The sequence below is a fragment of the Triturus cristatus genome, chromosome 6 (genome assembly GCF_964204655.1).
Source record: "Triturus cristatus chromosome 6, aTriCri1.1, whole genome shotgun sequence".
In the NCBI taxonomy this organism is placed as follows: domain Eukaryota; kingdom Metazoa; phylum Chordata; class Amphibia; order Caudata; family Salamandridae; genus Triturus; species Triturus cristatus.
In genome coordinates this window covers 1192042465-1192068736 of record NC_140589.1, presented here as the reverse complement: position 1 = coordinate 1192068736, position 26272 = coordinate 1192042465, and the positions used below count along the sequence as shown (strand labels likewise).

At 41.8% G+C, this 26272-nt stretch overlaps 1 protein-coding gene across 4 annotated transcripts in view; it reads left to right on the top strand.

Moving 5' to 3' along the window:
* SMOC2 (SPARC related modular calcium binding 2) overlaps positions 1–26272 on the top strand; it is a 1475178-nt gene that overhangs the window by 811627 nt on the left and 637279 nt on the right. The gene's annotated exons all lie outside the window — the stretch shown is intronic.

Genomic DNA, 26272 nt, shown 5'->3' with positions numbered 1-26272 from the left:
CCGCCCATTTCCACCTATTTTTGCAATTGGCTCCTGTTTCTGTCCTCTCTAAATGGTTGCTTTTGATTCGTGAATAGGCTTAGTAGTCCCTCCTTAGTACCGCCTTTTCTCCTTTTGTAACCTCCTATGAAGACTGGCCCTCTTACGTGTGTTGTTACTCAGTATGTTTTATTTACGGTCTGTGAGCACTATTTTATCGAACGATTTTCTCTTCACAACATGCATTCCTGCAACAACGCCTACTTTTCCACTCCCTGTTGACTGTCTGCTCCTCATTGCCGCCTGCCTCCGGGCTCTGCTCTTTAGGTTTCTGTAAGGATCGAAAGCTATAAAAATTTTATTAACGCCCACTTTTATATTTTTATTAGCAATGGCATAAAATGGATATTTTCCAAATGCACGGCTCACCCAACTTGCACCTTTTAATCTACATGTTTATTTCTTTAGCCAGTGCGGCAAGCTTCAACAATGGTGGCCACACATGTTTCTTTTCCCCAGTGTAGCAGCCAATGGCACACACGCCTTTATTTACAAAATATGCACCTTGCCCCACTCGAGTGCTTAATTTCTTTATAAACAATGCCAACCGAGTGCAATATATACAATATGCGCAGCTTTCCCGACATGTTTGATTGAGCCTAACAGCCTGTATTGTGCTCCGCTTTGAGTGAACGCTACAGAGATGTGCAACAAGTACTCTGCCATTTTCTTACGGTCTCCTGTCTCCATTTTCCTTTCATCTTTCCACCTTGTTTATTGTTCTAAAAGAACTGTAAAAAAGCGTATGTCGTTGTCTGTCTTGCGGTGTCACGTGCTCCTCGCAGCCTCCCGCCATCACTTTATCCTTGCAAACAAAGATCACAATACCCACTTAAGTGTCAGATATTTTTTATTAACTACATGCTGTATTAAATGTAAGTATTTTGTATTGCCTGCAATCAATATATTATTGATGTACTAATGCATGCACTGCACATAGTTGGAAATGTTTATTACAGCCATGGACCACCGTAATGTATCGGTAACATGACGTCTAATGTTGTCGGCACACGTTTTTAAGGTATGAATTTCTTCCTGCTGTTTGAAATCCTTTCCAAGCTTCAGTTTGTACGTTGTTGAAGAAGCTCCTGCTGGGAGAGGGCTGGCTGGTACGATAGCTGCTGTTTATGCTGCAAATATATCCTCAGCCCAACCCCAACGGATTCAGCCCGCTTCTGCTAGCTCAGTCTTAGCTGCTGTTCTGGAATATTTGATTGAATTTCGGTGAAACCACAGCACCGAGACAGCCCTCATCGCCGCCACAGACGACATCAGGCGCCAACTAGACAACGGCGAAACATCAGCCCTCATCCTCCTGGACCTGTCAGTCGCCTTCGACGCGGTCTGCCACCACACCCTAAAGACACGCCTCCAAGAAGCCGGAATCCAAGAGAAGGCCCTTGACTGGACCACGTCCTTCCTCTCCGGCAGAACTCAGAGCGTCCGCCTCCCACCCTTCCGGTCAGAAGCCACCGACATCATCTGTGGCGTTCCCCAGGGCTCATCCCTCATCCCTCAGCCCAACGCTGTTCAACATCTACATGGCCCCCTCGCACAAGTGGCCCGCCACCACAACCTCGAAATCATCTCCTACGCCGACGACACCCAGCTCATCCTCTCCCTCACCAAGGACCCGCACACCGCCAAAACCAACATCCACGAGGGAATGAAGGCCATCGCCGACTGGATGAGGAGCAGCCGTCTGAAACTGAACTCGGACACGACGGAGGTCCTCATCCTCGGACCCTCCCCCTCAGCCTGGGACGACTCCTGGTGGCCGACCACACTGGGGACTGCACCGACACCCACCGACCACGCACGCAACCTAGGATTCATCCTCGACTCCTCCCTCTCCATGTCCAAACAGGTCAACGCCGTCTCCTCCTCCTGCTACAACACCCTACGCATGCTCCGCCGGATCTACAAGTGGATCCCGACCGAAACAAGAAGAACAGTGACACAGGCCCTCGTCACCAGCAGACTGGACTACGGCAACGCACTCTACGCAGGAATCCATGCCAAACACCTATGGCTTCTACAACGCATCCAAAACGCCTCCGCCCGACTTATCGTCAATGCCCCCCGCCGCAGCCACATCACCCCCCTCCTGAGAGACCTGCACTGGCTCCCCATCGACAAGAGGATCACCTTTAAGCTCCTCACCCACGCACACAAAGCACTCCACAACGACGGACCAGCCTACCTGAACAGCAGACTCAGTTTCTACACCCCCACCCGCCAGCCGCGCCCTCGCAGATGTCCCCCGCATCCAACGAACGACCTACGGCGGCAGATCCTTCTCCTACCTCGCTGCCAAGACCTGGAACACCCTCCCAACCCACCTACGGCAGACCCAAGATCTACTCGCCTCCAGAGGACTCCTCAAGACCTGGCTCTTCGAGCAGTAGCGGCACCCCCCCCCCCCCCCGCCCCCCTCAGCGCCTTGAGACCCTCACGGGTAAGTAGCGCGCTTTACAAGTACCTGATTGATTGATTGAAGCTTTAAATGCATTGCCTCTTTCCTTCTGACCCCTGCTGCACCAAACAATCGCCTGGCGCTGGGAGCCAAGCCGGTCTACACAAAGATAAATTTGGAATCGCACAGTTGCGGAACTTAATCGTCCCCGTCAGGAGTCCGCTTATCCCCAAGCCGAGATGGGAAGGAAACGAGCATGCAACACTTTCTAACCCTGTTTTAGAAATACAAAAACAATACTGGTTTCAGTTGTTTGTGAGGGCACATGCTCTGCACCCAATACCCCCAGTTGATTGCAGCTGATGACTTGGGACATGCACAGAAAGGCCACTGCAGATTCATCAGGATGAAGCCTGTAATGATTGTAGTAAGAATTGTTTACTAATAGTAAACTAACACTCCTTTTCTTGGTACAAGTTCACTGTGTAAGACAATATAAATATACATTTATAAAACGCTCTGACTACAGTTTCTAGCACTGGTTGAGTGAGACCGTTTGAAGAGGGGAGATCAGCCGGGGGGAGGGGGAAAAGGGGGGGGGGTTCAAGAATCATAAATTGAACTGTATGATCCTTCTCATTTCTGAGTCAAATCGATTTTCAGACAGTGACATCCTAGTCAGAAAAAGTCCTCTCTTTTATGGAGTTTTCTGAAAACAATGTGCTGGAAATGTTTATCTGTGTACACACTTAATACACATAAAGCCGAATATTAGTCTGAGTTGGTTTCAAACCAATCCCCATTTAATGCAAATGGAATGGCATGCATTCCTCTGGCTTCTGAGGTGGAAAACCGTTCAATGCTCTTACATGTGAAGTCACTAGGATGTGCGATCCGCCTACTGAAATCGGCTCCCTTTATCTGGGGGTTTACTAGAGTTGGACGAGCATGCAAAATAAGACAGCCAAGCCAAGGACCTTACTTGGCTGAAAGAGTCTGTGCACTAGCCGAGCCCTGAAAATGTTTGGCATGTAAATCACAACACAGTCATCTTGTAAAAATGATAGTCTCTTTAAAAATCAAAAATGTATTTCTTTAACTTGTGGCAGTTTAGTGCATCAGATTATATCCCTGCATTAAGCAGCATTTAGTAGGTGTATTCATGCACATCACTCGATAACACTACACTATCCTCAAATATACAAAACTACACCCAACACACCTGTACAACAAAGAGGTATAAATATAACACATAGCAACCACACATATACAATAAAACAAAAACATATAGACAGCTATTCACACAGTTCCACGCAACACAATTAAACTGCACGCATTTCCAATCCATGCCACATAATTCAACACCAAATCACATAATTCAACTGAATAGCAAAATTGCACAACACACCACATACTTCCAATCGAAACCACAGAATTCCACATCATGCCACAAAATTCAACAGCGCATCTTATAATTAAACTCCACTACATACCACTCCACAACACAAAATACCATTCCACAAATGACACTTCATCACACACAATCCCACCCCACATACTTCCAGTACACTCAACGCTACATAATTACTAGCCACATAATTCCACTGCATACCATGCCACATACTTCCACTGCACACATCCAGTCCACACCACACAATTCAACGTCACACAATTCCACAACTAACAATTTCAATCCAACCCACATAATTCCACTAAGCAGCACATTCATACCCTCCATAACACCAAGATAAAAAACATTGCCATTTACAATGCCAATAGCTCTAATTCACACAAATGCAAGACCTATTGCATTTCCAATGCTTGTTTACATATGTGCCAGAGTTAATTATCTTCAGCAGGCAGATCTCCGTCATCGTCACAGGCAGCTCAGCTGCCAAGGAGTGTACGAAACCCATCATGAAGTTCCGGCCTTGTCATACTCTTCCTATAAAGACCACTCAAACTGACTCATGCACTTTAGCCCTCTCTGATAGCTTCCACTTACCCCGCAGTACTCAAAGCCACATCCAGCTATGTCAGTGTTGCTTTATCCTAATTTGCAGCATCCTGCGCTCCCTCAGTACAGGGCCCTACTATTGCTGTTTCAGTATTGCAATCTTCATCTCCCTGCAGCACCACCTTACCCTCCAACAATAATATCTGCAAACAATTCTGCCAGTGGTGCAACATAAAACAATAGAGCTCCCCTGCAAAATGTGATGAGAGGCCCCTGAGTCTCTCATAAATCACAGATATTTATCGACCTTTGGTGGTATGGGGCTTCCTTGTAGGATTTCGGGCCCCTTGAAGAGTTGCTACCCCTGCACTGCAGTGGCCTTTGTTATGCCTCTGAGCTCTGCCAGTATACCAGCCGTTAATGAGAGTTGAAAACAATTCTCTACCAATACCTGCACAGATACCCAGTTCCACTACTGGGGTTTATACAATTTTTTGCACATCATCAGCCTTTTTAATGCCTGTTGTGATGACTACTTCATGTTCGTCCTGCTGATAGCATGATGCCCTGTCCTAGTAAGAAAGAACTCTCTCGAAGGAGAAGTGTTAAGATTTATGGATGCAACAAGAAATAGGTAGGATTTTATATATGTATTCATTGAGCTCTTCTTGTTATGTCCTGGTCGGAGAGAGCCCTGTCCAACTGTCTTGGTTGAAATCTTAAGGCACGATCCTTGCTTAGGTTCTATATCAAGATTCCAACCAAGATGCCACACATCTCTCTTTGTTGTCTAATGAAGAATAAGTAAACAGTGTTACATAACCAATCATACCAAACTTCTTATACACCTAATGATTACATTTGACTTTCCTTATATCACTGTTGGGTGGAAACTTGCTAAAATAATCTTACATATGTACACATTAAAGCATGCAAAATAATACAGTAATGAGCGACTGCTGAACACCCACAACCCACCAAATGTTTGAGATAAAGAACATTATTTTACATGGTAGTCCTACAACCATACGGGTCTTTATTTACTGCGTTGAGGAAGTTGACGTACTGCTGAATCAGCATGTTAGACATCAGGTAAATCCACGTTTGTCATCCGGTGAACTCCCTTCATTCATGTTCTTATGTGGAACAACATGTTTCAACAATGCTGGCTTGTCTTCCGTAAGACATCTTGGAACCTTAATCACTTTGCTCATGATCCACACATTCCCTTCCGTTAATTCTACCACCTGTTTGCTCACTCTAACAATTCCCATAGGCTCGAAAACTTTGATTCTCCAGGCCTGACTAGCCTACCCTTGCTCACACGCACCCATTCGCCCACACAACTCAGTTACATACTTGCTAGATTTGTGTGTGAAGTATACCTCAATTTTTCTCTTTCTGAGAACCTCTTGTCCACATGACTTTTGTCTAAATCTTTCTTTATATCCAGTTTAAAGATCCAACATCCAAGCTTGTTTCTTATAGTATGGAGGTTTCTCTCCAAACAATCTGGGTGTTGTGCGATAACTCATTGAATTTTTGACCAACAATTCTTCCCATTATCAATGGCTAATTGAAGACCTTCCTTTAGTACCATAATCCACCTTTCCACAATTCAATTGCTTCAATATCAGGCTTAGGACCTGGGGGAAATAAATGCAAATATCTGACAGAAAGCTCCTACTATCCTGCTTAACCTGTCACTTTGGAAAAATCACACTGTGAACCTATCCAAACGAATTTAAAAAATGTATTTCATACAACTCCTTTTTATTTTTTAAACAAAACATTTCATGACTTTTTCATAACATTATTCATTTTTATAAATATTTTTTCTTGCATTACAATAGACAAAAAACATAAATGTATTTAAAAACATGGACCACATCCCTACAAAATTCAACATACCCCCCCCTGAAACCCCTAAGAGATCTCCTGTACCATACTGTCACCTCAGTAATGCATCCACACAACACCTCACAAATATATATGACCTTTTCCATTTCATCGTCTTGAACCTTTTTCTCCTCCAGGTCAGCCACCGGTAGGCATGACAATCTACTAATAAATATTTAGCTCCTGCCACGTATTCTACGTGGAAAAGAAATTCTTGGAGCCCATATTGCCACCTGGCAACTCTTGGTGTGTCCCTCCTACACCATTATTCGTGAATAAATCCCCAAAGATCAGTGGTCTGTCATTACTTTGAAATTTGTTCCATAAACATACTTCCTGAAGTATTCTATGCCCCTCTACCATGCTAACATTTTGTTCTCTGACCTGGAATACTTCAATTCTGCACACCTCAGAGGTCTCGAAGCGAATTCAACACTTTTCAATTTGCCCCTGTGGTCTTGCAAAAGAACTGCACCAATGCCTGCATCCGTCATAATTAATGACTTGTGTCAAATGTCACTAATGCAGAAGCCCTAACAATGGCTTTTTTGTGATCTTTAAATTCCAATGTACATTTGTCATCCAACAGAGTTTTTTCCATAAATTCCTTCATGCATTTGATTTAAGAGAGAATTAAGGAATGAACTTGGCATAGTATTCAGCGAGGCCCAAAAAAGGCATTAGCTGATCATTGTCACCTGGTTGCAAAGCACTTTCTATGGCCTTGACAAGACTTTGCTTGGGTGAAATGGCAAGTTTGCTGATATAATGACCTAACAATCTATTGAGCCCATTTCAAATTTGAATGCATTCATACTTAAAGTTAGGTCATTCTTTTCAAAATTGATAAGACCTTGTGCAAACCTTCTTTGTGCTGTTTATTTGTTTTACCAAATACAAGAATATGGTCTAGACAATACAGTACATTTTATTGTCTTTAAATAATGTATGCATCACCCTTTGGAATACTGCAGATGCCAAAATGAAGCCAAAAGGCATCCATTTGTAACAATATGCTTCCTCGGGAGTAATGAAGGAGGGATAGTGCCGACTTTAATTATGCAGTGCAATGTGATGGTACACACTGGATAGATCGAATGTGGAAAACACTGTGTCACCATCAGTCAGTGGAAACCAATTCCAACAAGCTTTATTCGACAGATAAGTCATAAAAGCACAATACATAAAATCAATATTTGATAGAAAACAATCTATAAGCACAGTTAAGACCATTGTTAGGATACTCAAAATCTGCCATCAAAAATAATAAAACACCAATTATACGTTTAAAATGACTGAATATGCTAAAAACTTGTAAAAACAATTGCAATTCATGACATTAGATGATACAAGGGTACTACAGTTGATTCACGAGTAGTTAACACGTGTCCAAATATACCAGCCAGTTGATACAGTACCTAATATATACATGGGCAGCTACATGTTCACATGTGCAATAGAAATGGCAAATAAAAACCTTCAATTTACAGGGAATGACTGTTATCTAATAGCTCACGTCCATCCCAAGAAATGTTCTACTGCAATAACAATGGGGGTTGACTAGCCTACCCTTGCTCACACGCACCCATTCGCCCACACAACTCAGTTACATACTTGCTAGATTTGTGTGTGAAGTATACCTCAATTTTTCTCTTTCTGAGAACCTCTTGTCCACATGACTTTTGTCTAAATCTTTCTTTATATCCAGTTTAAAGATCCAACATCCAAGCTTGTTTCTTATAGTATGGAGGTTTCTCTCCAAACAATCTGGGTGTTGTGCGATAACTCATTGAATTTTTGACCAACAATTCTTCCCATTATCAATGGCTAATTGAAGACCTTCCTTTAGTACCCTAATCCACCTTTCCACAATTCAATTGCTTCAATATCAGGCTTAGGACCTGGGGGAAATAAATGCAAATATCTGACAGAAAGCTCCTACTATCCTGCTTAACCTGTCACTTTGGAAAAATCACACTGTGAACCTATCCAAACGAATTTAAAAAATGTATTTCATACAACTCCTTTTTATTTTTTAAACAAAACATTTCATGACTTTTTCATAACATTATTCATTTTTATAAATATTTTTTCTTGCATTACAATAGACAAAAAACATAAATGTATTTAAAAACATGGACCACATCCCTACAAAATTCAACATACCCCCCCCTGAAACCCCTAAGAGATCTCCTGTACCATACTGTCACCTCAGTAATGCATCCACACAACACCTCACAAATATATATGACCTTTTCCATTTCATCGTCTTGAACCTTTTTCTCCTCCAGGTCAGCCACCGGTAGGCATGACAATCTACTAATAAATATTTAGCTCCTGCCACGTATTCTACGTGGAAAAGAAATTCTTGGAGCCCATATTGCCACCTGGCAACTCTTGGTGTGTCCCTCCTACACCATTATTCGTGAATAAATCCCCAAAGATCAGTGGTCTGTCATTACTTTGAAATTTGTTCCATAAACATACTTCCTGAAGTATTCTATGCCCCTCTACCATGCTAACATTTTGTTCTCTGACCTGGAATACTTCAATTCTGCACACCTCAGAGGTCTCGAAGCGAATTCAACACTTTTCAATTTGCCCCTGTGGTCTTGCAAAAGAACTGCACCAATGCCTGCATCCGTCATAATTAATGACTTGTGTCAAATGTCACTAATGCAGAAGCCCTAACAATGGCTTTTTTGTGATCTTTAAATTCCAATGTACATTTGTCATCCAACAGAGTTTTTTCCATAAATTCCTTCATGCATTTGATTTAAGAGAGAATTAAGGAATGAACTTGGCATAGTATTCAGCGAGGCCCAAAAAAGGCATTAGCTGATCATTGTCACCTGGTTGCAAAGCACTTTCTATGGCCTTGACAAGACTTTGCTTGGGTGAAATGGCAAGTTTGCTGATATAATGACCTAACAATCTATTGAGCCCATTTCAAATTTGAATGCATTCATACTTAAAGTTAGGTCATTCTTTTCAAAATTGATAAGACCTTGTGCAAACCTTCTTTGTGCTGTTTATTTGTTTTACCAAATACAAGAATATGGTCTAGACAATACAGTACATTTTATTGTCTTTAAATAATGTATGCATCACCCTTTGGAATACTGCAGATGCCAAAATGAAGCCAAAAGGCATCCATTTGTAACAATATGCTTCCTCGGGAGTAATGAAGGAGGGATAGTGCCGACTTTAATTATGCAGTGCAATGTGATGGTACACACTGGATAGATCGAATGTGGAAAACACTGTGTCACCATCAGTCAGTGGAAACCAATTCCAACAAGCTTTATTCGACAGATAAGTCATAAAAGCACAATACATAAAATCAATATTTGATAGAAAACAATCTATAAGCACAGTTAAGACCATTGTTAGGATACTCAAAATCTGCCATCAAAAATAATAAAACACCAATTATACGTTTAAAATGACTGAATATGCTAAAAACTTGTAAAAACAATTGCAATTCATGACATTAGATGATACAAGGGTACAACAGTTGATTCACGAGTAGTTAACACGTGTCCAAATATACCAGCCAGTTGATACAGTACCTAATATATACATGGGCAGCTACATGTTCACATGTGCAATAGAAATGGCAAATAAAAACCTTCAATTTACAGGGAATGACCGTTATCTAATAGCTCACGTCCATCCCAAGAAATTTTCTACTGCAATAACAATGGGGGTTGATGTGTTGTGCACAATATTCTTTGCGCATCACCACTCCTTCTGGTGCCCAATAGCCTCCAAATTGGTGTGAACCATGATCGACGAGGGGCAGCATATGCTGGACAAATGAACAATAAATGGGCCAATGACTCCAATTTGGCCTGACATGTGGGGTACGTACTATCTCCTGAATTGACCCATCTTGCTGTGTAAGATCTTATTGGTAGTGAGCCCACCCTAAATTGAAAGTATAAAGTCCGATCGTGTGGTTTGATTACGTTCCAATACTGCTCCAGGCTTGGGAATGGTTTAATTTCTAAGATTCCTCCCGTCAGTGAAGACGTATCACTGTTTCTATATGTGTTTTGAAACACCAAATCCCAATATTTTTCTTATAAGATCTTCTTGGTGGGAAACCGGGCACATGATAGATTTTCCCTCAGGGTTGTCATGCCAATGCTTACTAGGGAGTCTCTAACCTCCCGTAACTATTTGATTTTGTGGGAGCAGTCTGCTTTGATTAAATCTTTAAGACCTGCGGCATAAGTTGCCAATTCTGGCGTGCACCAGGTTCTACGCCAGTATAATATAGGGTGCAATCTTGCTATGTCAGCCAGTGCTTTTCTACATAGGTCATAAAGCAATAGACGCACTTGGGTGCTTTGCGGGAGACTGGCGGGAGACTGGTGATCTTATGTAAAAACCTATTTTCTGCTACAGTTAGTTTGGACAGATTCTCATACCCCCAGAGCTCTGCACCATATAGGGCAGAGCTGACAACTTTCATATTGTACATTTGCAGGGCCGGACTTACTGGCTTTGTGAAGGAGGTGTTAAACTCAATTTGTAAGGCTCCAGACAGTTGCCGGTGCTTCAGTGTGGCCGTATCAAGCTGGCGATTTCACCTCAAATCATTTTGCAGGATAACCCCCAGGTATGTGAAGGCGCTAACCTGTTCCAGAGGACGGTTGTTCATATGTAAACCTCCTCTAAATCCTCTATGCGGGTTGAAAGACATGAGTTTCGTTTTTGACACGTTAATTTCCAAGCTTCATATGAGGCAGAACTCCTCGAGGAGGCCGCACTTAGTTTTTGAGATACTTAATGTGTCATCCGCGAACATTATAATATGGATTTTTACGCCTGCTAAGACTGGGGCAACAGTGTGAGTAGCCTCCAAGAACTTTGCAATCCCATTGATGAAAAGAGAGAATAGGGTGGGTGCCATTACACAGCCTTGATGCACACCTTTCTCTATAGGAAAGGGATTGATGACATTACCCTGATAGCCCCATCGGATTTGGGCATAATTGTCCTCATGAAGTTTAGCAATGAGAGAAAGGAGTTCAGGAGACATCCCCAGCTCATGCAGGACTGCCCATAGTTTGCTGCTGGAGACGAGATCAAAAGCTGACTTAAGGTCGACAAAGGCAGCATACAAGCTGCCCTTGCCTAGAACCACCATCCTCTAGTATAATAAGATAAATCGGAACACCTGGTCAATGGTACTGGTGTTGGCCCGGAAGCCAGCCTGCAGTGGGGATAAAATGCCCTGCTCATCTATCCAATTTTGGATCTTACAACCGCCCCATTACCTTTTGCAGAGAGTTTATTAGACTGATTAGCCTATAGTTGCCTGGATGAGATTTATCCCCCTTTTTATAAACTGGGATGATCTCAGCCCCTTCCCAGGAGTAAGGGACTGGTGCACCTTGGGCGATTGCATTAGTCAATGGAAACATTTTCCCAATATTCAGAAGTGGGTGGCAATTGACCCACACACAATCATTTACATTTCTTAAATCCTGTAAACGGGGGTCATTACGATGGCGGCAAGACCGCCACCAACAGGCTGTTAGTGGCGGTCTTGCCGCCATCGGAAAAGGGATCTCCGTCTGCCATATTCTAATGGCATTTGGAGAGGTGGCGGCAGAAACCCCGACTGCCACGGTCCCGACAGTAGGTTGTTATCCGACCGCCTGTCGGACCTCCATGTAGACGCAGAATGGTGGCGTCCCGCCGTAGGGATTACAATGACCCTTTCTGCCGGTCATTCTTCGGCAGTCAAACCGCAGCAAAATGGCAGGTGAAAACGGATTGCCCCCTAACCCCCTGGGCCAGGGACACAGGCCCTGGGGGCATATCCCTACACCATGTGGTGTGCACCGCATGGTGCCTGCCACGTAGTGAAGGGATATGTGTGGGGTGTCTGTTTTGTCTTGCTTTAGGTGCTGCAGAGCAGGGCACCCGCTGCAATGCAAAACATGGGCAATGCGACCGCCACAGTGGTGGTCGCATCGTATTTTGCCCAGTGGGACCGGCGCCTTGTAGACCGGCGGTCCCACATACGATACAATGGCGGATGGACTGAATTCCGTCCTCCATCGAAATTACCCCCAAAGTCTTATTTTCTGTTGGGTTTATGCACAACTACAACTGGGGATAACGATTCAGACAATTCTATCTCCTCGATTATGTCTAGTTCACAAAGCCTATTCAATTCTTCCTTTAATGCAGCATGCATCGTTGAAGGTACGTTTCGAACCTTATGAACCTTGGAGATCATATTTTCTTTCACAATGATCTTGTGCACAAATATTTTTAACAACTCCAAATCCGGGCTGAAAACTTTAGGTAATAACTCAGCCCTTTCCACTGCCCTTTGATAATTAAACTGCAATACTAAATCATCATAATCTAAAACCTAGTCTGGATGATTAGGATCAAAAAGATATCATCACCTCTCTTTGCTGTCTCTATCTTATAAGAGATCCACCCTCTTTGGCAACATATATTTTTGCATCAATACATTTTCCTGGAAAACTACGGGGGTGATTAGTATAGCGGGCGGATCGCCACCGCCATACTGGCGGTGGCGATCCGCCCGCCAAAAGTCACCGCCCGTCACCCATTTCCCCCCTGTCATATTACTATGGCGAGGGGGACCACGGCGGACGGGATGACCGTCTGCCGGTTTTCTGCCGGTAGGCAATCCGTCCGATATGGTGGCATCCTTATTACCATAATGACGGAGAAGTGCCTTTCCATTGCGGAGACTCTGCCATGGAAAGGCATGCGGTTCCCCCCTGCATTTGCATGCACAAGGTGGCAGGCACCGCACGGTGCCTGCCACGTTGTGCATACAAATGCGTGACATGCATATATTGCATTGTGGCGGGTGCTGCTTCCAGCACCGCCCGCCACAATGCAATGTATGCGGGATGCCACCGCCACCGCCTAATTGCCGGTGTGGGACCGCCGCACAACTGGCGGTCGGTCCCAGCTATCCTAATAGGCCCCTCAGTGTTAATGCAAAATAACCCAACACTTTAATAGGTTTATTGCCATAACTTACCAACTTTATGATAGATGGTAACAGTGTCGCATTAGGAAACTTTGATAATAAATTAGCCCCTATCAACGTGTGTCTAGCACCAGAATCGGCCATTACTTTTACACCCACATTTCCAACCAATAGCTCACAAAATGGGGCATCCTTTTGTACTTCACCAATTTTATACACACCCAAGAATAAATTATTCTTTTACATCACTGTCATAATCATTACTGACCACTCCAATTTGGTTATTTTCTCCCACACCTGTTCTGTTTTGTCGGCTCTCTCCCACTGTTGTCCTGTTTTTGTTAACATCTGTACTCCTACACATTCTAGTATATTGCTAAGTGACCACTTAAACCACATCTAAAGCAAATCGATTCTTTTTTTCCAATTTCCATTCTATTACGATTAACCCCTCTTGTATATTCTACTAAACCTCTCTTATTATTTACACTCTTTTTTTTACTATCTGTATTGCATTCACAGTCTTAAAGAGTTAATTGTTTCATGCCTCAGTTCATATCCTTCATATTGATGTGCATTATCTATAGCTTTTTATAAAGTTAAATCATCTACTAACACTAGTTTCTCTTGAAATTTGCAGTCTGAAGTCTTGTATTCCATTTGATCGTGAATCATTTGATCGCAAAATGACTAATAATTACACTTATTAGATAAAACTTTTAGATCATTCACAAAAGCATCTGTAGATTCATTGGGTAATTGGCTCCTCCCAAAAATGTTTGTCGCACTACAACCTCATTTACTCTTTTTTTTATAGTGTAAATCTAAATATCTTATGGCTTTCTCATACATATCAAGTTCCTCTTCCACTTCCTTCTCATCTATATCAATTGGTGGTAGATTATTTAAATCTCTTCTCCCTTCTGGACCAAGGCAATGTTTTTGCTCTGCAAATTTGTGTCTGTCTGTGTATTCATCCCCTCCAATCGCCTTAGATAGGATTCAAATCCATCTTTCTACTGACACCATTCTAAATTAGGTTCACCACACTCTCCCAAAAATGCTGGAGAAGCTGATTCTCCATCCATAACACACTTATTTCATGCAAATTATATAAATGTTCTTATCTTAGAAGAGACCTATTGCAACAAACATAACCATTTCATATATATATATATTCACTTAAAAAACCATAGGTTTCACACACGTTATAGTTAGGAATTAGCATTTAAAAAACCTTGCAAATTCACTTAAAAAACCATAGGTTTCACACATGTTAGAGTTAGCTGGACATTTCCCTCGTAAAAAAACAATGAAATTCCCCCGTTATAGTTAGTGCAGGCAACTATAACTCACGCGACCGCAATCCTCTGCTGATGACGTCAGATATTACATCACTGATTAAATATGTGTCTTTCTGAAAAATTAATATTTGTACTATATGTATAGCTAAAGATTAATGGAAGAAGACATGGGTAAATAGGTGTCTAAATACAGTGATGTAATATCTTACATCATCAGCAGAGGATTGCGGTCGCGTGAGTTATAGTTACCTGCACTAACTATAACGGGGGAATTTCATTGGTTTGCAGTATCCGTGATTTGCAGTCTCTTACCAGAGTACTGTTTCTTCGCCTTCCTCATCATAACTGTTAAGATTTATGGACGCAACAAGAAATAGGTAGGTTTTTTATATGTATATATATGTATTAAGCTCTTCATGTCATGTCCTGGTTGAAGAGAGCTGTCTTCGTTGGAATCTCGATGCACGGTCTGTGCTTAGGTTCTATATCAAGATTCCAACCAAGATGCTTCGTATAATGTGCACTAGTACATTTTCAACGTTTACATTTTTTTTGCATTAACTAAAGCGCTAGGCGCCCACCATACAGCAGACCCTTGTGCCTCAAGATGGGCTCTCCTCAGATTAAACCGCAGGCAACAGGAGCATGTCCAGCCTGAATGTCTTTGTAATAATGTTTTTAGCCAGCAATGCATATTTGCCATAGGGAAGAGGTACAGCGTCCATCCTCCCTCTCAGACTAGGTGGTTTCCATTTCTTTTATCCCGTGGCCTGTGGATATTGTGATGTAGGCACAGGAAACAATGCTATTATTTTGATGAACATTCCAGTTTAGATATTTATTGATAATAATAACAACAACACAAAGGTAACTAACTCCTTCCATGTTGATGTATTTTTTGGAACTACTACCATTTTTTAGGTCTGATGAGATACAACTTTAGCTATTTGGTCCGAGACCTAATACTATTTAGGCAGAGAAAAGTAAACCCACTCTGCCATTCTTTGTAGACGGCCCATGTTCAGCTTCAATTGCTTCACTGAGCTGTCATTGCTGACATATGAAGGTTTGCTTTTGTACAGTGAAGAGCTGGTTCAGTGAAGGAGCAGACTGATTGGTTTGACTAGGAATTGCTTTTCATTGCAATACATGGTTGGTGGCCCGTGAATCCCAATAACTGGATACATGCCACCCCTTTAGTCTCAAACAATTCTGTTTAGCTCTTATATTTACACACTCATGGCAGTAAACGATCACTCGTAACAAGTTGTGCTATTTGTTCTATCCGTTGCACCATCCAGAGTACCTACTTAGTCATTGACGCTCTGCCCACCTCCCATATCATACTGCTTTTTGTGATTAATAGACTTTTGCCATCTATATTTTTATTGATCGCTGTATGTAGCATTGACTGTTGGTTACGATTATAACAGAGAACATATACACCTTAATTAGCCCAGGCAAATTGGCTTTGTCCATGGTAACTTTCTCCACTGTCTTTCTCACTTCATATGCTCTCATGTTTCCTCTCCTTCATTTCCATGGTTCCCTGCCATTCTCACTCACTGTGCTTTCCCTTTCCATCACAGTAGTTTTTCTTTGTTCCTTTATGCTTATTACAGCGGCCCATGCTCTTCTGTCATAACGTTATCCATGCCGGCTGCAACTGCATTTAATTGATGCTTTCCACACAGGTCTTCTGCATCCTCTCTGCTCCTCTGACCTCGTTTTCCCATTGCCTTGAGCCACAGACTCAACTCTTTGGTATTCCTGAGCAGCGGGGGTTGTGGTGTCCCAGCAGATGCACCCTCTCCTGTTACCATTATCTCCAATGTAAATCTTCAGCCCCTAAACCAGCCTGAATGCAGGCTCCAGGGGAGAGGCAGAGGTCACCCCTCAGGTGTATCTGTTTGCTTTGGAAATGCCCCCACTGTTTGTTACTTTTGGATGAGCAGTGTGTTGGGCTGCCACTCAAACGTATACTGACCATGGTGGTTTGTCATTCTGGCTGGTGTATATGGCATGCTGGTTATTATGAAGACAATTGAAGGTGCCATAGCAGGCAGCAGTAGAGTCGCAGGATGATTGGTTTGTGGTTGGATCCTGCTTAGCTGGTGCATGGCCCGGTCTTGGTGTTTCGCTACAGCGCCAGCAAGAATTTTTACATACTGGAATTTTAACATGCCAACTTTAGATAGAAGTGTCTGTAGTGCATGTTAGGGATCAGCAAACTTGAAAGGAACAAGTGGAAACATAATTATATTGCATGTATACCCAGACTTTAATTTTATAAATTGGTTTGCAACTGCTATACAGAGCCGAACTAGCCATTGTCGTCTGGTAAGTCTTTGAAAAGTGCATTAAGACCAGAGCCCTATACCACAACACCCTGTGGAAGTTACAGACAAGGTATATACTCAATTTAGATACTAAGGGGCCTATTAGGATGGCGGGCAGACTTTAGTCCACCCGCCAACCTAGCGGTGCAGGGACCGGCTGCCAGTGGTGCGGCGGTCCCGCACCGGCAATTAGGATGCCACTGCCACCGTGAGGGTGGCATCCTCTATTACCATCATTGTGGCAGACGGTGCTCACAGCACCGCCCACCACAATGCTGATAATGCACGTTGTGCATTGTCATGCACAAGGTGACAGGCTCCGCGCAGTGCCTGCCACCTTGTCCGTGACAATGTAGGGGGGTACCATAGGTACCCCCCAATGTGCACCCCCCACCCCCCCAATGCCCTGGGGGCCCACAACGGGCCCCCGTAAGCAGAATCCGCATGGCTTTCCATGGCGGGGACTCCGCCATGGAAAGCTCTGCACCGCTGCCCATGCTAATATGGATGACGGTGTCTAGCAGACATCGCCACCATATCCAGCCCCTTTTCCGCCCGCTCGACCTTGAGGAAAACCGGCGAACGGTCTTTCTGTCCACCAGGGTCCCCCCCGCCATACTAATATGGCGGGGCGAAATGGGTGGTGGGCGGGGTATGATGTAGGGCGGATTGCAACCGCCATGCGGGCGGTGGTGATCCGCCCTACATCATAATAGACCCCTAAGTCACCAAATGGGCTCAGTATCAGTGAAGACTCATATACCTACCTCCACTAAAGCAGATAAGATCATAATTTTGTCTCTGAAGACAACAGCGTGAATATCTAGGCAAATATCAAGGGCTTTTTATATTACTGGGCATACTACATGTTTTAGTAAGAGTTTTCAAATAATCTGCAGCGATGACTTCTTTTTAGTTTTTTTCACTTTTTGCACATATCCCTTAAGGGAATTGGAGAGTGCAGCTATAAAAACTACTTGTGGGACCATCTATAACACATTATGTAGGTTTGCACAATTGTAAATGGGCTTCTATTCAGTGCGTTATCTGCCAACAATTGCGGATTTCAAACATATATATAGATTGACGATCAAAAGAACTTGAGGTGGTAAATAAATATGAAATGTAGGAATATTAAATAGAAAACAGACGTCACTAGAACTAGATTAAGCTCACGTGGGGGGTATTTTCATCGACAATAGGACAAACACTAAATAGATAGTAAGGAACCATGCATTATGCACTTTATGACCAGTTGGCATTTTTGCACATTTCTCATTCTTGCACTACTGCCAACACATTTTTATGGTGCCATTTTCTTGTTGTTATATTCCATAGTATTGAAAAAAATTGATTTATTTATACCTTATTTATATATATTAATATTATCTGCTTTAATATATATATGCAGTAGTGTTTTACATATGCAATATTTTGAACATTATTGTGTTATGAACTGCAGTCCTTCAATTTAAAAACAACACTTGTCAAAACTACAATTTTAGCTATGTGCACACTGCTAGATTGTTATCAGTTTGAATGCTAACCCTCCCAGGGTATATTTTTCATGTTGGGTGATCAGGTATCACGTATGCACTATAAAAAGTAATGTTAGTTTTGTAGCGCATATTGTGAACAAGAGCAGGCTTGGCCAAAACGCGTCATGGAGAAGTACTTGCAATAAGGAAAATTTGGCACTCTCCTGTTGGAGTCTGTGTCCCGGGTCTTTGATAAGAACATCCATGCAACAGGATTGGTGCATGTGTATATGTATGTATGTATGTGTATATATATATATATACATATATATATATTGGCTTTAACATATGCCATTCTAAATAAATGAGCCAGAACTGCTGCCTTTGTTGTAACCTTTCATACAACAAAGACAGTAGTACTGGCGTATTTATATAGGAAGGTCTCGACCATTACTTTGTCACCATAACTAACTCGGTCTTGCTAAAATTGTGCATAGGTCTTCTACTAGAAAGATATTGCAATACAAGTACTGTTTGTGGAAGCACAGTATTTCTGCCCAATCAAATGTTTTACTGAAAGGTATATATATATGTTGGTTAAACCAACGCCCCTCTCTCAGTAGTGATCTTAAAGCTCTTTTTTTCTGTTGACCACGTAAGGTCAGGCAACAACTGTGCTGTCAAGCCAGACCTAAACATGGCACACTGTGCTGCCACAAGTTGGGTGTGTGCAGTTTCAAGGTGGGTGGTGTGGTTCCCCTCTGATATGCCCATAACACCGCAAAGCTTTTCAAGGAATGCTAGAGGCTTGCAAGCAGCTAGTCATCCCAATCGCCTCCAGCAGCACCCACTAGAAAATAAAGGTGTTGTGAATGGGAATGGACGTATGTACAGGCGCAATGACTATGACGGTGCTTTGTATGCCAAGGCAATGTGAATAATCATTACCATTGTACATTTGATGCCTGGGCAATGGTAACAATGCCAAGGCATTGATACTTTACATACATGGCAATGTGGCAACTAAGTTACTGCGGCATACTGCTAGTGCAAGTGATCCAGCGCAGAGTGCAAAATCCCTCTCTACTGCCACAGACTAAATGATCTCACACACTTACCATTATTCATACATTTGCTGGTGGGGCCCATAACACCAACACACACTTACCATTAGTCCGTGCAAGAGGCGATTATCCTCCTAAGTGCTGAATAATGAGGGAGGAAGATACCACTTTACCCTAATGAGCAACACACCTACAAACCCTTCTTATACTCATTAGGCTCTAGACTTCCACATTTGGTATTATCCTCCCAAGACCGGGATGGATCTGTTAGTTGCAGATTTTAGTGAAACCCTAATTCTCAATTTAACTCTTTACATTAACACATTTCAATGAATAAACAACCCGACTCATTTCTGTAGATGTTCAAATCCAAATTTATATTAAAATTGCAAAGTAAATCATTCATTTGATCAAGTTGCCATTCATATTTACCTATTCTGGCTAAAGTCGTCCTCTATGTCAAATCTGGCAGTCTCGCAAATCTATGCCCATCAATTTAGCAGGTAAAGTTCATCAGGAATTTGGGCATTAATTCAGTCCGTCAGAGAATTGGGCTAACAGCTGTCCTGCAGTGTCACCGTCCTCTCCGTCAGCATATCATCAGGAAATCGAAGGAGCAACCGTTGGATCTAATTACCTCTCTATTCTACCATAATTTATAGTAAAATTGATGATAAAAAGTAACACATTTTGGACATCCGAGTTCGCTGATTGGACAATCAGGGATCATCCTCTCTGTTCCCATAAGGTTTTGTCCATGATGTCAGCAAACTTGCTGGTTCTGGTTATTTTGTAAAGTCTTTTGTTTGTAGCGTTGGCACCACTCCCAGTTTTTTGGTAAGTACATCTTGCCTGGGGTCAGTACGGGGCCATTTTTGCTCATCTTAGCGCAGGCGCACTTCACCCAAGCCTTGTTCAGCGTTGGAAGTCGAGTTAGGCACCAAAGTCGGCCATCTTTAGGTAGACCATAATGGACAACTTAAGCAAAGAGACACAAAAACGTAATTAATACATGGAAATGACTAATTAAATGTTATTCCCTCGCTAATACCCATATGTGTATGTATTTATCTAGCAAAAGCAACACTCATTGCGGGTTATACTTACAAAATAAAGCACAAATCACAATTACATCACTGAAGCAACATATATCATGCAATGTTCTATTTATCTATCATTAGTATGCGTACGGATATTAATTCACGTAATTAATTAGGCCATGCAGATGCAAATCCCACGTGTATTTTGGTCATTAATAAGGTTGGTTAGTTATTTTCACATCACTCCAAACCATGGGTACGATTATAATTAATTAATTAATCTAATTAATAAAATGACATGCAAAATGGGGTGGGTATACAAAATTTTGCATTACCTGCTCCAGCAATCCCCTCTTTGGTGATTTTATCACCACACCACCCAAAAATGTTCTGCCTTTACGGAATTTTTTAAATGTTTTCTTGCTCTTAATCATAATTCAGTTTCACCTACGTCTTCTCTTTTTACTGATTCATACATACTCTCCTTCCACTCTTCCAATTCTTTTTCTTCAATTTCTCTTTCTTGTTTCTTATCTTTTCTTTTTGAATTTTTTCTTTTTATTCTTTTCTTATTTTTCTTGTTTCTACAGCACATACAACATAATCTTATCATTAAAACTATGCAGATTACACATGTTAACGGAAATAATATTTTACCTATAAGAGTACTACCTATTTTCACTAAGAAATTCTTAATAACAGCTATTTTCTTACCAATTCTATCCCAAACACTTTCAACCTCCAGTGGTGCAAGTTCATCATGCAATTCAGTAATATTCTTAATATAAGTTTTCAGATCTTTGCTTTCGTCAGGAATGTAAGTGCAACAATGTTGAACTTTCAGCATTCCACAGACTCCACCCTCTTTTGGCAATAAAATATCAAGGGCAAGCCGATTTTGCATTACCATAGCACGCATGGCAACCATTTCGGTATTAACCAATAAAAATCCTCCAGCGGTGCTTGTTGACAAGCGATCCACTACTGTTGACAATTTTCTAATTTTATTTGCATTCAGAGTTATTCCCACTGCTGGTATCAATGCCTGAAAAATATCACCTACAATTTCTGCCCAAGATTATCTCTTGGTCCTAGCTAAATGATTACTTAAGCTATGTACACCATCTTCTCCTCTATCCATATGAAAGATCTTTTGAAAGACCAGGGCTACGTAACATGTGCCATACCAATGGTCTGGCAAACGATAATATGCCCTGTTCCCACAAATAAAATATAATCCAGGAAAGAATGGATCTCTTCCACCTTTGAATCCCCATCCACCCATGATTCGATATGTATCATGGCACTCACTATTACCTAGAAAATAATTATCATACGCTGTTTGATTCCTTCGAATGCAAAATTTCCCTTCTAAAGCTATAGTTGGACTAGCTTCTCCTTTCAAATGTTTTTCTTTCTCTATATCCCAGATTGTTTTCTCCACTTTTCCTTCTGCTGCTTTCTTTTGCATTTTCAATCTTCTTTCCTCAACCATGTCTAGGAATGTCTTTTCCTCCTTCTTCAAACTGCATGTTAAATTATTTCTAAAAAATTACTCTAATGTTAGTTCATTAGTTTCCAAAAAGAATTCACCTAATACCTTAGCAGGCTTTACTTTGTTCAACTTATTATAAGAAGGCACTTGCGCAAAAATGTTATCTATATCTGAAAAATAAAATTCTAATTTCCCTGTCTCATAAAACAAACTAGCTATCACACTACATGTTATACCATACGTTGCTGGAAGGTGATGATATGTCACTCCCTCAGAAACAGATGCAGGTAACTGCATGCATACGTAGCAGTCCCGTACATCCATTGTCTTTACATATTCATACAATAATTTTGAAAACACATTGTTAGAAAAATCTGTTATTGACCTATCTTTATGCAAATACTTTTTGTCTATTCTAGTTGGAATTACCTTAGGAATTTTCCCTATATTAGTTTTATTCTCACTATGTCCTTCTAAAGTGTCTATAGTGGCTTTAAAAGAAATGACAAGAGCAAGGATGCTCCATAAAAGCATTAATAATCCTGTACAACAACAACACATTTTACACCATCTTTTCATGAATGTACATCTACTTTTACTACTTTCGATGTTAGCCATCTTGTTAAAATGGACCGTGTCTTTTGACTTAGCCTCTTCTACTTTACAACTAGTTTTTCTAACCTAAGGTTCTAACACCTATTTGGTTCTACCAGTCACTATTTTCAATTCAATATCTTGTTTTCTTCATCAATAATTTTCTTAACTTATTCAGTTTGGCATCTCATCGTTCTTCACTCCCCTCTCGTCTTTCAAATATGGATTTTCCTGAACTTCCGTTTCTTCTTCTCCAATGTCAGACAAGAGAACTCTCAGGATTTCTGATTCAACTTCATCCTCAACCACTTTCAGTACAGTCTCCTCTGGATTTCCTTGACTATCTGCCTCTTCTCCCTGTTCAGGCAGTACCACGTACGTCCATTCTGGTGACTTATACTTCTGGTTAGGTTTCCTTGTTCTTCTACTCTCTTTATCTTCAGTTAATTCGTCTTCTTTTGATTTCTTTTGACTTGTCACTTCATTCACCTGTTCAGCTCTTGGTGAATTCACTCGTGTCAGTCTGTATCATAGTTTCCTTATTTTATTGGGCCAAACATCATCTCATGTGACTCTTTTTACTTTACTTGTTTGTCATTCTTTTCATTCCTCCAAGCTCTCTTTCTTAGGACTCGACTTTCATGTATTTCATTTTCACTCTCTTCAGACTCTGTCTCAACTTGCTTTGTCTTTTCAGCAACTTCTTAGTCCACCACTTGTTTTGTTTTCCCTACTTCTGTCCCTCCTCGGGTCTCCGGCACGCAATCTTCCTGCTGACTACTTGTCCCTTCACCTAACTGGATGTTGCAGTTCCCTACACCTCCTCGGGGGTCTTCCGCAATCTGTCCCTCTCTCTCTGTACCTGTCCCTTGTTCACTTAGATTTGTTACTTCAGGTGGAATTTCTCTCAATCTCTCATCTGGTACTTCCTTTTCACGAATTTCTTTTGTTGCATCTTCAGTACTTTTTCCTCTTTTCTTCCTGTGTTCCTTCTTGGAACCTTGCGCTTCTTGCTCGTTCTCAGAATCGCTGGATTCGGAAATCTGCAATCTTCTTCTCAGAGCGACACTTCTGGGGACTAAACCTGATCTTTGTTCTGTTTCCCCCCTTTCAGAGTTTCCTCATGTCGTTGACCCTTCGTCATCAGATTCAGTGCTTGATTCTGATTCATCAAAGTATTCTTTTCCTGTGCTGTCCACTGGATTTGGAATCCTCAAGGTATGACTGGCATGGATCCAGTTTTTCAGTCCAGCACACTTCACAGATGCTGTTGTGGTCAAAATGACTTGTCGTGGTTTTCCCCACCTTGGAACCAGACAATTTCTTCTTCTGTGGACTTTTATCCTTACCCAATCACCTGGGCTCAGATCATGGGTTTGCTTCTTTTCAAGTGTGATGGCATCTGGTCCAACCTGATGAAACACAGAATGAACTGCGTCAGCCAGGCCTTTACAGTATTCCAACACCATGTCATCAGAAACTGTCATCAGCTTGTTGACTGGTATAAACACATGTCTCATTGCACGTCCCATAATTATTTCATGAGGACTCAATCCTGTGGTTCTGTCTGGAATGGCCCTAATTGTCATGAGTACAAGAGGCAAGACATCAGGCCATTTCATACCTGTGGCCAAACACATTTTCCCTATTCTATTTTTGATAGTACCATTCATCTGTTCAACCACACCAGAAGCCTCTGGTCGGTAGGCACAATGTAGTTTATGTTGTATATTCAATGCTTCACAAATTAATCCTACAATCTCATTCTGGAAGTGTCCTCCTCGGTCTGACTCAATTGTCACTGGGAACCCGAACCTGGGGATGAATTCTCTCAACAGTAGTTTGGCTACTGTCAACCCATCATTTCTTCTTGTTGGGAATGCTTCCACCCACCTTGAGAATAGGCAGACCACTACCAAAACATACCTCAATCTGTTACAGGGAGGCATCTCAATTAAATCTACCTGCATTCTGGTGAAAGGCCCTCCTTCTTGACCTATTGTTCCCAGACTCACTACTGTCTTCCTGCCAGGATTGTACTGCTGACATATTAAGCATCTCTGACAAAGACTTTCTGCCACAAGTCTGAATTTTGCATTGTACCAGGTCTGTTTAAATGACCCGATCATAGCATCCCGTCAAATATGTCCCTGGCCATGATACATCCGTGCCATGGTAGACATCATACTATCAGGCATAACTGGTCTTCCATCTCTATAGACCCACACATGATCCTTTTCCCTTGGGGCACATCCTGCTGTTACCCACTGTCTCATTTCTTCATCTCCTGCCTCATCCTGCAATTGTTTGACCTCTTCCCAAGTTCCCACAATGTTAGTGAACATCAACGAGCAAGAAGACATTTCTCTTTCCTTAGCCCGATTGACCGAATTCTGATTTCGTGCACAATACTGTGCCATGTCATTGGCATACCTGTTCCCAGTGGCAATATAATCACCACCTTGACTATGTGCAGCACATTTTACAACAGCCAATTGTTTAGGCAACTGTATCGCCTCAAGCAATTTTCCAACCACTTCTGCATTCTTAATGGGAGTTCCACTCGAGGTCAGGAAACCTCTTTGCAGCCATAGTTGGCCAAAGTCATGGACGACTCCGAAGCCATACTGGCTGTCAGTTATCACAGTCACTCTTACACTCTTCCCAATCTTGCATGCTCTAGTCAACGCCACAAGTTCAGCTACCCGGGCTGATTTCAATCCTTTCAAATATGAGGCTTCTATTACTGCTGCATACGCTGCACTCAGCACTCCTTCATCTGTTCTCAAACATGACCCATCAACAAACATCACAAAATCACTTTCTGGCAAAGGTACATACTTTATGTCTGGTCGTGGTTTGGTACAAAAATCAAGTACATCCAGACAATCATGATCAACTTCATCTCTTACCTCCACAATGTCATTATCAGGCAACAATGTTGCTGGATTCACATTCACACATCTTGCAAGACTCACATTAGTTGCACCCAATATGACCTTTTCATACTTAGTCAGCCGACTATGTGTCATATACTGAGTACGACTCCTTGTCAACAGAATTGCTACATCATGGGGTACAAACACTTTCAATGGATATCCCATCACAATTCCCTCACTCTGCTCCAAACTTCAACATGTTGCAGCCACTGCTTTCAGACATCCAGGTAAACCTACAGCTACTGGATCTAGCATTGATGAAAAATATGCAATTGGTCTTCTCATTTTTCCGTGTTTCTGGGTCAACACAGAAAGTGCACATCCTTTTCTCTCACTGCAGTACAACTCAAATTCTTTTTCATAGTCAGGCATACCTAATGCAGGTGCTTCACACAAACCATCTCTCAATTGTCTAAATGCTGCCAATTATTCTCTGCTTAATTCGAGGGGATCTTTTACATCACTTCTCGTTAATCGCACCAAAGGCTTTGCGATCAAGGAAAAGTTCCCTATCCACTGACGGCAATACCCTACCATTCCCAAAAACATTCTTACTTCTCTTTGAGTCAGGGGAGCTCTCATTCCTTTTATTATTCTGATTCTGTCTATGGTTATTTTCCTTAGTCCTTTCTCAATATTGTGTCCAAGATACTGCACTTCCTTCTTACAAAACTGTAGTTTTGCAGGTGACACTTTAAGTCCTCCATCTGC